This window comes from Dipodomys merriami, unplaced genomic scaffold (assembly GCF_024711535.1).
Source record: "Dipodomys merriami isolate MVZ:Mamm:240054 unplaced genomic scaffold, mDipMer1.0.p SCAF_818, whole genome shotgun sequence".
Classification (NCBI taxonomy): Eukaryota; Metazoa; Chordata; class Mammalia; order Rodentia; family Heteromyidae; genus Dipodomys; species Dipodomys merriami.
The window spans coordinates 104684-118294 of NW_027206422.1; the positions used below are offsets into that span (position 1 = coordinate 104684).

The window sequence follows — 13611 nt, forward strand, 5'->3', positions numbered from 1 at the left end:
TACATTTAAAACTTAACAAACCTTAACACTTGCTGCAGTGTTCATTATGACAGGTGCCTTGTATAGAATAAATGAATTTCTCCTCTTATACATCTCTTGAACAACAAATATCTGGAATTATTTTGTTTTTGACATGCCAATCTTGACTTTATTCTTAAATGTGTGCTTATGTAAGAAATACATGGTTTTAACAGTTTGTTGTATTGCTAAAAAAGAAGAAGAAGAAGAAGAAGAAGAAGAAGAAGAAGAAGAAGAAGAAGAAGAAGAAGAAGAAGAAGAAGAAGAAGAAGAAGAAGAAGAAGAAGAAGAAGAAGAAGAAATACATGGTTCTAAAATTTCACAAGAATTCTTTTGAACTTACTTTTTTTTTGAATTGTCTAGTTTAAGAAAATCAATTACACTTTATATATAAAAAATGTTCTGTGCTCAATTAGGCAGCAAATACGCTAAAATTGGAACAATACAGAGAAGATTAGCATGGCCCCTGAGCAAGGTTGACATGCAAATTAGTGAAATGTTCCATATTTTTGCAACAACAGATGCTGGAGAGTATGTGGCCACAGGGAACTCTACTGCATTCTTGGTGGGTATGTAAACTTGTTCAACCACTTTGGAAAGCAGTATGGAGGCTCTTCAAAAGACTCCATATAAAGCTTTCCTATGACCCAGCAATCCCACTTTTGGGCATTTACCCAAATGATCACAAACAAGACCATACTAAAACTACCAGCACAGCTATGTTTACTGCAGCATTATTTACAATAGCTGATATAGAGCCAACCCTGATGCCCCTCAGTAGATGAATGGATCAAGAAAATATGGGTGTACATACACAACAGAATTCTATGCCTCCATCAGAAAGAATGGTATCACCCAATTTGTTAGGAATTGGAAAGTCTTGGAAAAATTTTATTAAGTGAAGTAAGCCAAGTCCAAAGAAACATAGGTCCCGTGGTTTCCCTTATTTTCAATAACTAATATATGTCTGGGATAAGCAGAATAATTCAAAAGCTATGTGCATATGAGCAGATAAGATGATATTAAGGGAAATGAACCCAAAGACAGGGACACAAGTATGTTTTTTCTTTCTTGTTATTGTTTCTAATGTACTTATGATGTGCAATATGATTTTTTTTGTTTCTGTATATGTTCCTCCCGCACGCTATAACCCCTGTTTTCATTGTATTTGAAGTTGGTACACCTACATCCTGTGTATACGTTTCTCTAATTTGACGAGGAGAAGGGAAATACAAAATGGTTAAATAGGGATACAGGTTAACCCATTGTATCAATGAGATGCACAAGACACTCTGCTGAAAAATGAACTTTACAATTTAGGCAGGGGAAGGGGGAAGGGGAGCGTATTTGTGGAGGTGGGAGGGAAGGGATGGTGGGAAGAGGGAACAATGCTTGTTAGGAAATGTACTCATTATTTGCTCTCATAAATGAGAGACCTCTGTACAGTTTTTTTATAATAAAAATCATATGAAAATGTTCTTATGTCGTGGTAGTGTAAAAATATCAGGGACAGAATAATGAAGGAATGTTGTAGACTGAGGTGAAGTCCATATGAAAATGTGCAAAACTGATAAAACGTAAAAGTATCAGAGCAGTATATTGTGTTTTACATCATTTAGGTTACATTGAAAAAATATGGAAGACCTAGAAGAATGAATTTTCTTTTTGATATCCTATCATAATTCCTTAGCAGGATGAACTCTTTCCTCATTGTTGTAAAGGCATCATCAGATGAGAGGAACTGAATTTTTTTGTTGGCTTCCTTACATTTATTTGTCAGTTTGAAATCTGAACTACTAGTTTATGTCTGAGACAAGAAGAAAAGGTCAGATAAGTTGATGCTAGGTGATATGAACCCCAAGATAAGTAGTCAAACGTTGTTTTTTCTTTCTTGCAATTGTATCTAACATATTTATAAGATCATTTCTTTGTTGCTTTGTATGTCCCTCCCCCATGGTATAATCCCTGCTTTCATTGTATTTGATGTTGGTATAATTTGTGGAGGGGAAGGGCAAAAACAAACCGTTTAAATAGTGATATAGGTGGACCCATTACAACAATGAGATGGACAAATTGTTATGTTGAAAAACGAACTTTACAACTTTGGCAGGATGGCGGGGGGCGGGGGGCAGTTGAGGGATGGGAAGAGGAAACAAAGGAGGTAGCAGCAATGCTTGATAAGAAATGTACTAATTGCCTTGCCAATGTAATTGTAACCCCTCTGTACAGTATTTTCACAATAAATTTTTTTTAAAAAAAGAACCTAAGGGAAATTAGACACACAGGCTTTGGAAAGTGTAAAGTCGGCTCCTGGATGGCAAGCAGACTCCACCCTCCTTGCAGCAAATTTTCTACCCAGTACTTGCGTTATCTAGGCATGCAGCAAATTTTCTACCCAGTACTTGCGTTATCTAGGCAACTGGCACACATGGAAGAGGTCACATCTGCATCTGCTGAGGTCACATCTGAATTTGATGTGGCCACAACTTTCTCCGCCCATACCTTAGATAAGGCCTAGCCCAGGCCCAGATGCCCTTTCTCTGCTCTTTTCTAGCTCTTTCTCAGCTCTTTCCTTCTCTTCTCTTTCCCAGGTCTCTTCTATTTCCTAGCTCTCTCTTTCCCACCTTTCCCAGGTGCTCTCTTTTCTAGCTATTTTCTCTCTTATTCCCAGCTCTTCAAGCTCTCTTTCCCAGTCCTTTCCCCACCACGCTGAGGACCAAGATGGCCTGGTGTCAGCCGGAATGATGAATAAACCTACCCCTTACCTGAACACCACGTACATACTGCTGTACTTCCTTAGCTACCTCTTTTTAAAATCCTAACAGAAAGTGACCATTTAGGATGAATGATATTTGATTTTACAATCAGAAAAATATTTTAAAAATTATATAGATATAAAATACTCCAAAAGATTTATTCTATGAATCTACCCCTTAGAACAAATGATAAGAAGGTGGTTAATGTATTTTAGGATAATATATATATATTCACATACCTATTTATGTTCACATAAATTTCACTTAAACAACAATCAAATGACTATATTTCTACCTTCTAGTTGGAATATACTTAAATCTCTAAAAATGACTATGATGCTGCTATAAAGAGCAATTTCCCAATTGTCCTCCATAGAGGGCATCCACAACGTATTTTGTGATAGGGCCAAAGCCTGAGTCAAGAAACTTCCCAATGGTGTCCAGTGGGTAAACTGTTTTGATTTGGTTTAAAGAAAACAAAAAAGAAACATTATTAATACCTTGCTCTTTTGTGAGGTGGAGACCATCTATGAGAGAGAGTTCCTACCTTGCTCTTCAAAACAGTTGTAATGAAAAAGGAAGGGACAAGACTGTGAACTTACGATGCACAGACTTGAGTGTCATGCACTGAGAGTCAAGGCGGCCCATTAGTCGAGAAACAAGGAGTTGCAAGTCTAACCCACAAGACACGGCAACATCAGGCAGGCCATAGGCAGTGACAGTGAATTTGTAGCCCTATTCATTATTACTGCTGTCAGAATGAAAGAGGACCATCTTAAACGTCACGTTCTAGAGACAAACAAAAGTCATGTGGTCAACAAGATGGAAGGAGGCAACAACTCAGCAGTGAAGTATGTTCTTTGTGACTCAAAAAAAATCTTAAAAGCAGTCTCCATTTCTACAAGTTCAAAATTATTAAGGGAGAAATGTACAGAGATGATACCAAAACACAAAACTCACAACTACAGGTAGAAAGCAGAATTAGTAGAAAACTGCTGTTCAGCTTTCTAAAACTCCAGTGACTATCTGCTCAACCAGTGATCACTGGCTCAGTTCTTTGTTCTCAACCAAGACCCTTGATAGGAGAGAGAAGTAAACAGTCTGAAGCAGGCTGCAGCCCAGATATTAAACAGATCTGTCAACTGGGCTCCTAGCTTTCACCATGGTTCAAGTCTTTCTCTTGGATCCACTGGCCCTTCTGAACTCAGAAATTAACAGCTCTTTAATTTACTCTGGACAACCCTGGGTATTAGCCAATTTCCTATGAAGAGCCAGATAGTTAAATTTTTAGCTTTTGTGGGCTACATAATCTCTACTGCAACTGTTCCTCTCTACAAGTAGAGTATCAAAGCAACTGTCAGAAATATGTGTGTGGTTACATTCTAGAAATGTGACTGTATTAAGGTTTGTACTTAGAGCTTTGAGTCTTTTTCAGCTATTTTGCTCATGGCTGTCATTCTACCATTCAAGCCATGTCTCCACTCTGGTTTTTTGCTGGTTGAGATGGGGCTCTCAGATTTGTCTACCTAGGCTAGCTTTAAATCTTATTCCTCAAATATCAACCTGTTGAGTAGCTAGGATTTTGAACAATATGAACATGAGCCACCAGAGCCTAGCTAGTCCTTTCCAAACACCATACCTTTATTGCTCTAAAATTGGAAAAAGGACAAGAATTGCTACAGACATACTTATTTACCTTGTTTGGGAAATATGACTTACTTTTGGCCACTTATAAGTACCAACTTTTGTGCCAAAGTGTGTCTTCCCACCTCTAGAGTCTGTAAATTCCAGATAATCATACCTGTGAAGGCATAATCTCTATTATATTCTTTCTCTTGTTTTTGATCCACTATTGCTTGGAAGAAAAAACGTGAGTCTTAGCACTTTTCGGTTTCACACATCTCATCAAATTCCACTTAAAAATAGGTTGCCCCTGGGCTAACAAAAACAGATACTTCATGGCAGTTTTTTCATATTTATGGGCAGATTTTTTGGTCCATGTATGTAGTACCACAGGCTGTTCCTGCTGCCAGGTCTCAACATCCAGCTAGGCAGACAAATGAGTAAGAGAAAATTCCAGATATTACTACACAACCAACTGTCACAATAGACTATCAGTGCTGTAGATCACAGGCTTTGACAGCCCTGATGAAATTTTACACAGGCTAATCTGATTTCCTGTCTATGCAGAGATCAATAGACATCTATCACTCAGCAGAAATGCATTAGGATTATACTTTAGGGACTCATGCTTTTATCTTTTAGCGGTGACAGAACTATTTTTAAAAATAAGTACTGGTATGAATTCCACTGGAGAAAAACACTGAATTAAAAGATTAAGAGCTCACATTTTTACTTAGGACCTTGGCATGTCTAAGACCACTCTTTTTTTCCTCTTAAATATAAAGAAAGTTTTCTTTTTAGCTCATGATTCTAATCCTAGTTACCCAGGAGGATGAGATCTGAGGATTGCAGTTTGAAGTCAGCTTTGTCAGGAAAGTCTTATCTGTAATTAAAAGCCAGAAATTGCTCAAGTGGTAGAATGCTAGTCTTGAGAAAAAGGAGCTAAGGGATAGTGCCCAGAACCAGAATTCAACCCCCAATATTGGCAAAAAAAAAAAAAACCCGATTAGGATTGGATGCTTTGGCTCAAGTGGTAGAGCATTGGCTTTGAGCTGAAGAGCTCAGGAACAGTGCCCAGGCTCAGTTTAAGCCCGACAACCAACAAAAACATCAGGGTTGGAGGCATGGTTTAGTTGGTTGGTAGAGCACTACCCAATGAGCCAAAGCAACAGGTACTAAGTTTGAGTTCCAGTCTTACACCAAAAAACAAAATGAGAAATAAAAAAGATCTGCTAAATGTATATGCCCTTTCTACTACCATCAGGAAGTTATGAAACTCAAAAAGACTGTGAACAAATGTTATATAATAAAAATTAAGTATGGGAGATAATTCTTTTAAACACTAAACCTTCTTATTTTTCTTTCCATGTATATTTTCTCTTTTAGACTTCATTTTGTGTGTGTGTGTGCCTGTCATGGGGTTTGAACTCAGGGTCTTGGTGCTCTCCCTGAGCTTTTTCATTCAAGACTAGCACTCCACCACTTGAGCCACAGCTCAAGCCTACCCCTCCTCATCTGCCCCCCTCCACCAACTAGTTATTTGGAAATAAGAGTCTCACAGGCTTTCCTACCTACACTGGCTTCAAATTGAGATCCTCAGATCTCAACACCTGAGTAGTTAGTATTACATGTATGAGCTACAAGCACCTGGCTAGACAAATCTTTCAGACTTTATTTACATAGATTTTATGTAACTTAATATAACCTAAAATGATTAGATAAATTATACAGCTTTTCGGCCTCCTTTCTAGTGCTAATGACAAATCAAGATGATATTTACTATCCTTGTTGGCAAAAATACCAATAAAGCGTCTAGAGGCAACTTATTTGTATATATCTGTAGTCCAGTATGTTTTATATGGTAGAGTCATATCTCTCTGAAGAGAGGACACAATACAGGTTCAGGGCCAACTGAAGTTATCTTGCTCAGTCCTCCTTCAGGGTCATTGCAGAGCTTCTTCAACAGCTCTGTTAAGGTAGTGAACTCTCTCAAGAGAGTACATTGTGAAATGTCCAAAGAACAGAAGTCTAGGAGGAAGATGAGCTAAAGGAAGATGAAGGATGTACTCAGTATTCACTGCACATGCTGGTATTTCCACCAGCCCCCTCCCTGCTTATTGAAAATAGCCACTTCTCCTTACCAGTTGACGAGCTGCCATGGAAAACACTGAATTACACAATTTTTCTTTTTTTTGAGGGGGGGTCTGGTCGTGGGGTCTGAACTCTGGGCCTGGGCGCTGTCCCTCAGCTCTTCAGCTCAAGGCTAGCGCTCTACCACTTGAGCCACAGTGCCACTTCTGGCTTTTTTCTTTTTGCTTATGTGGTGCTGAGGAATCAAACCCAGGGCCTCATGCATGCAAGGCAAGTGCTCTACCACTGAGCCACCTTTTCAGCCCTACACAGTTTTTCTACTATGTTTTTTCCACTATACTGTGACAAAAGGGATTCTAAAATCACTCTCATGCTTACCAGAAACTGTCCCACATCTATCAAAACATAAAGTAGTTAATATTTTATATGGTAAGAACATCATTTACCACATTATTATCAAGTGCAAAGCTAGGGAAGGCTATAGAAGCTGACTACCAAAGCAGGGAGAGGGAACAGCAGATCACAAGACCATTAAGCATCATCCAAATGAACAATGTCAATTTAATTACCTCTGAAAGGGAAAAGCTGTGAAAACTGCAGTAGTTGGTACGAGTGACAGTTAACTTTAAGGTGAGTTTTTGGGTTGCTTTTCAATGAAGTGGAGATATCACTCTAAGTTATATCTGATCCCAGCACTCAGAAGGCTGAGGAAGAACTGAGAATTCAAGTGCAGTCTGGGTAGACAGCAAGTTCAAGGCCAGTATGGGCTACACAGTGAAAACTTATCTAAAAAGAAGTGGTGCTGCCTGTAGTCCTAGCTACTTGGGAGGACTACAGTTTAAGGTCAGCCTAGACAAGAAGTTTGAGAGAACTCATCTTGAGCAACCTCATTTCAACCAATAAAAATCTGAACGTGTGATTATATAGTTGTAGTTCCAGATATTTGGGAAGTACAAATAGGAAATTTGCCATCCAAGCTGGCCCAGACATAAATGTAATACCCTATTACTCTATTTGGAAAATAAGTAAAAAGGGGGGTGTGGCTGATTCAGGAGTTCTGGATTGTAATGATTTTTCTGTCACTAGAGGGCAGTGTTGAGTTTCCTAATGCAGGAATTACCAGGGCAAAATTGTGAGATCCTATAGAGAGCTCATCAGAACTAGATCCTAATTTTGCCTCCACTAATTGCTCATTGCTGCTTTGCATCATTTTGAACTAAGTCTTTCTATGTAAAATGTGGTTCATATTTATACATAGTTACAGGCAACAACAACAACAAAAGACCTATGAAAGTCTCTTCAAATGGGAACCTAGATGGCCTTATTGAGTAGGGGATAATAAAGCAAGGTTTTGTTATTATCTAGGGAAATAGAGGGCAAGCATGGTTAACATTGAGATTGTGTAATATGAATTCGGCTTCCATCAATGTCTAAGTTTGATCTTTCATGATAAAGGCTGGCTTATGTTCCTCTTCCATATTACATGTTCCATGGTCATCATTCTCTCATCCTGACTGCTCAGGGATGTTTTCTTTGTTCCAAACCACATGAGAGTCAGTTCATTAACATGAACTCCTTACAATGACACAGATCTTGAATTTTTCTACCTTTCTATCATCAATATCTAATTCTAAAATAGAATGAGTATGTGGTGTTTTGCTTGTTTTTGTTTTTTAGTTTAGGCTGGACACCAGTGGCTCACACCTGTAATCCTAGCTACTCAGGAGGCTGAGATCTGAGAATCATAATTCAAAGCCAGCCAGGGCAGGAAAGTCCATGAGACTCTTATCTCCAATTAGCCATCAGAAAAGCCAGAAATGACTTTGCTTTTGCTGTGGTTCAAGTGGTGGATCATTAACTTTGAGTAAGAAAGCTTAAGGACAGAACCCAGGCCCTGAGTTCTAGCCATAGGATTGGCACACACACAAAACAGTGTTCAATGTTTTCAGAAGTGGTGAGGTGTGACTCAAAGTAGTAGAAAGCTAGCTAGTAGAAGCTCAGGGATAGCACCCAGTTCAACAACAAATATCACACATATACATTGAAGCCAGCTCAAGATTTTTGTCTTTAGCTTTATTAGTATATAACTGTCTCTTCTAGTGCATAGACAGTAAGATCTCTGCTTAGTGTCTTCAGCTTCACAGATGTTTTAGTCTGTGAACCCTGGGGCTTCCCACTGTGTGACATTCACATGCAGAGGGAAGGCCTCCCTTTCCTGCAGCTTCCTGTATGTTATGTTCCAGCAGCTTCTGTCACCTTCTTGCAGCTCAGGCAGGCTCTTCCCCCAACCCCCCCAACCCCTTGGACTCCACCCCCCTACTCCAGCCTTATCCTCTCAGGTCTCCTGCCTGGGACTGCCTGAATTATGTACAGTCAGAGTCCTGCAGATTAAGTGATGCCTTGGGTAGGATTATATCCAGAAAAGTTCCTTCTCCCATAGTCCAACTAATTCTCTCTTAAAAAATCATTTTGGCCATTTCTAAGGTCTTCATAAGTCCTTTATGGCTGAATGCTGATGGCTCACACCTATAATCCTAGCTACTCAGAAGGCTGAGGTCTAAGGATCTTGATTCAAAGCCAAATCAGGCAGGAAAGTCTATGAGACTTTTCTCTCCAGTTAACCACCAAAAAGCTGGAAATAGAGCTCTGTGAGAGAACCAACTTTGATTGAAGAAAGTGAAAAAGTTAAGAGACAATGCCCAGGTTCAAGTCCAGGTATGGGAACAAAAATTAAAATCTTTTATCCTCTATTTGGCTCAGTGTTTAAATACTGTCTGTGGGAAGGGTAAATTTGTTAGAATCTTTATTATAAAGATTAGAACATCACTCAGTTGGTATTCCTAGGTTGTAAAATGAGCTGAACTAAACAGAAATAGTGGCTTAAAGATACCATGCCTCTTTAGATTTTATCTAAACCTTCTAGCACCTTTTTGTAAATTTGAAAAGATACGTAGAAAAATAATGTCAGTAGTCTATTTTCTTCAACTCAACTGATTGCAAGTGTTACTATTTCTACAAATTACCAGTACAACATTAAGATGCTTTTCATTATTTTTACATTAAACCTGCAGTACGGATAATGGATTTTCAGCAGCCTAATTTAGGTGCTAAATCTTCAACAGTTTAAAAGAAATAATGTACTATCAAAACCATAGTTAAGTTCAATAAAAATCTTTAGAATGGTTCTATTTTAGTTGGGCTTCAACACAGGGCCTAGGTATTGTCCCTTAGCTCTTTCACTCAAGGCTAATGTTCTACCACTTTGGACACACAGCTCTACTTCTGGTTTTCTGGTTAATTGGGGATAAGAGTTGTATGGACTTTCCTGTTCGGACTGGTTGTGAACCACAATCCTCAGATATAATCCTCCTGGGTAGCTAGGACTACTAATAGGCATGAGAAACTAGCTCCTGGCATGTTTAAAACTTTTAAGGTAAATCAACAGAAAATAAAATAAAATTCAGTCACATGTTAAATGTCCCCAGGTGCTTGTGACTATTGGCTACCGTATTGGACAAACTAGGCTTGGATGACAAGAAAGGATTTTTTTTTATTTTTATTTTTGCTAAGCAAAGGAGCTTTTCTAGAAGATTTGACGTATAATGTTACAGAAATTAAATCTAATATGCCTGTAATCACTTTTAGGAAATGCAAGAAATAAATTATGTCTTTAAATATTTTAATATCTATGGGGCAAAAAAAGTTCCCTATGTGGGAGGCTGAGTATGGGAGGATTGTGATTTGAGGACAACTTGGGCAGAAGCTGGATGTGGTGGCACACAGCTGATGATAGCTAAAAGTAGGCATATCTGTCTATGGATCATGCCAAGGTGGAAAGTGAGACCCAAGGCTTCACTGCAACCAGTCAGAAATCTGGGCAGGCAGGTTGGGTAGTATCATGCCAGTCTAGGAAATACAAAGCCCTGAGTTCAAACTCTATTATGGAAAAAACAAATATTCCCCCATTTTACAAAAATCTTTTGCTAACAGCAAAGCCAAATTAGTTTGCATAATGTACATCATTTGTGTGCAGAATATGTCAACAAATTACTGTTGTTTTAATAAAACACATGTTCCTCCTTCTATGAATTTGCCTTTTTGGGATTCACATTTAATAATATCCTGGCTATAAAAGCCCACTGTAAAAGTGTTCCTTTTGTAATTGTTGACTGAATAATTAGAATGATGATGTTGACTGTTTAAAAAATGAACTTTTGGTATTGTGGTTATAATTGCCTTCACTCCTGAGACAGAAGAGTGCTTGAATTGACTGAGGTGAAATTCCAGCTTGGTGAAATAACTCTCATAAATGGTGTTTGACTGTGGGAACTAACATGTAGTTACAATTCAAATTTAAATAGATAAAATGTTTTCTTTTTCCAATTTGAAAAAGGACCATAGGGGTACTATCTGTTCCTGAATCAAAATAGGAAACCCAAGGAGGACTTTCTGCTTTCTACCACTCAGGATGTGTGGGAGGAATTCTTAGTAACTATAGCAGAGGAGGGGATCATGACTGGGAAGATTTTTTTTAAGAGGGGAATCTGTGCATGTGTAAGATTGGCATCCCATAATGTAAGTATGAATGAGATGCGACCTGTGTGCATGAGGCCCTAGTAGGACTTTATTGCCCAAAGGTCAAGCTAAAGGCACAAGAGGTTCCACTACACACATACCTCAATTTCCATTAGAACTGGCCTAGAATTGTAACCACTCCCTGACCACAAAGGAAGTGGCATGGGAGGTACTGGGAAAGAGGAAGAGCTCAAGGTGTTTAGGCAGCCATGACTAGGAGAGGGGTGTTGACCTGTGCATTCTTTCTCCTCCTCGTCCTCGTCCTTGTCCTCGTCCTCGTCCTCGTCCTCGTCCTCGTCCTCGTCCTCGTCCTCGTCCTCGTCCTCCTCCTCCTCCTCCTCCTCCTCCTCCTCCTCCTCTTCTTCTTCTTCTTCTTTTTCTTCTTCTTCTTCTTCTTCTTCTTCTTCTTCTTCTTCTTCTTCTTCTTCTTCTTCTTCTTCTTCTTCTTCTTCTTCTTCTTCTTCTTCTTCTTCTTCTTTCTTTTTCTTCTTCTTCTTCTCTCCTTTCCCCCTTCCCTTCCCTGAAAGTATTCCAGCCACCCCATATTTGGGAAGTAAGTCTAAATTTATTGATAATGCTAAGTTTTGTGTCTGTATATGCTTTGTAAAATAAAACAAAAAAAGTCTTATGCATTGCTTGTCAAAAGATGTGTTTTTTCTCTTTGAAAGACTTAACTCTGAGCTGTCTCAGGACAGCACAATTTCAGACGTCTACACTCCTGTGCATCTGTTGGTCTGCAGAGGTGACAATAAAGACTCCTATAATTTGGCTTATTAATTGTGGCATCTTTTGTTTTGTTACTGATTGGGTTACAACACTCAGAGCTCAGCCTCCTAAGTAGCTATGATTACAGGTGGGAGCTACTGCCTTTCTGTTCACATGAAATAAGCATGCAACTGTTTCAAGTCAAGTACACTGATGGGAGAGATTGGGAGAAAAAATCTGGGGTTTACAGGGTGGCTATCAGATGAATGATTCTAAATCACAGAGTGGAGACTGATTTATATGTAATCAATTTGGATTTGCTTCCCCATCTTTAAGTGTAAGAACCAGCCAGACAGTTCATGTCTCTACAACTATCTGAATTCAGTTCTGAGTCTCAATTTTTTAGTTGCCAAGTGTTGGGGTCTCCCTCTCCTTGTCTCAAGAGGTAACACTGATCAAAACATATTGTATTCACTTATTAAATGGAAGCTCCTATGTATAACTATCTAAAGATAATTCTTTAAAAAGAAAATTTTTTAAAAGAGGAAAAAACTTTAGCAATGTGACTTAAGTAGTTAAAAAGGAAAATTTAAAAGGCCATACAAGGTGGCCAAAGCAGGAACTTGTAACAGGATGTAACTAATATAACGAGATAGGACTTAATTAAAATAGCTTTTTATTTCAAAGGTTATACAAAGTTGTATGAGAGAAAGAAACCAAATTTTGACCAAAGATTGTAACTCGTTTTTTGTCCTAGGACTTGAACTCAGGGCCTGGGAATTGTCCCTTCCTCAAGACTAGCATTCTAGTACTTTGAACCACAAGTCAACTCCTGGTTTGGGGGTGGGTAATTGTACATAAAAGTCTCACAGACTTTCCTGCCAGGGCTGGTCTCAACCTATGATCAGATCTCAGCCTCCCGAATAGCCAGGATTACAGATGTGAAGTACCAGCACATAGCTTGAAGACTGTACTTCTTATACCCCTTTCCCCAGTTATGTATTCAAAGCTACTGATCCTGTCTATATCTCTGAAGAAGGGCTGAAGTGCTGTCTTCCCCCTTGTCTACAAGATAATAAATTTCCTTTCTCTCACCTTCACTGTGTGTCTTTATTTGTTTTATAAGGACAAGAGGCTGGAGCTGGTGTGTGGAATAGCTGGAAATTGGACCTAGGGTCTCCTATGCAGTAGCACACCAGCAATTCCTTCTACCATCAAGCTGTAACTTGAATGATATACCTGAGGGACAACCACATATGTCAAATGTCAGGTTTCTGAATGGAAGATTGTTTTGAATTTTCTTTTGCAGGTTTTGTTTGTGGAGATGGCTGTAGTGGCATGCATGACCAGTTAAATTTCCAAGAGGACAAATGGGTAAGAGTGAATGGGGGAGGGGGGACAAGGAAGAGATGTAGGTGCTGCACAATTGCGCCTGCAAAGCTCTGCCATGGTTGCAAACATTCAGGCTTGGCAGCCAGATAGGCTTGTACCCGTAGCTGACTGGGTATATCTGCTTCCCGTTCTTCTCACCTGAGTGCTACTGATTCCAGCTTTGACAGCTACACTCTACTCAACCTGAGGAGTAAGATGAATCTCTACTTATGGCACTCTGTGAAAGTTTGGAGAACCAGACCTCAGTTGTTTGGCACGGGACCACTGTCCATCCAGGCCTATGGATGGCACTGGCTATATCAGGCTCTAATTAGTCCACAGTTGTGTTCAGCCGAATGACCTCTGCCGGGAACACTCAGAATGCGGTTCTGAGTTATTGCAACATAGGAACATTTCACTGCTTTCCAGGCTTCTTAGGAAGAATTCCAGAAACTTGCAGCCGGCAGGCCTC

General features: G+C 39.2%; 1 non-coding gene across 1 annotated transcript; it reads left to right on the top strand.

The window, feature by feature from the left end:
- Nucleotides 1-422: 422 nt before the first annotated feature.
- On the top strand, nucleotides 423-529 carry LOC138819774 (U6 spliceosomal RNA). Its single transcript, XR_011369627.1, has one exon. It is a non-coding gene; the product is annotated as a U6 spliceosomal RNA (small nuclear RNA).
- The last annotated feature ends 13082 nt before the right edge of the window (nucleotides 530-13611 follow it).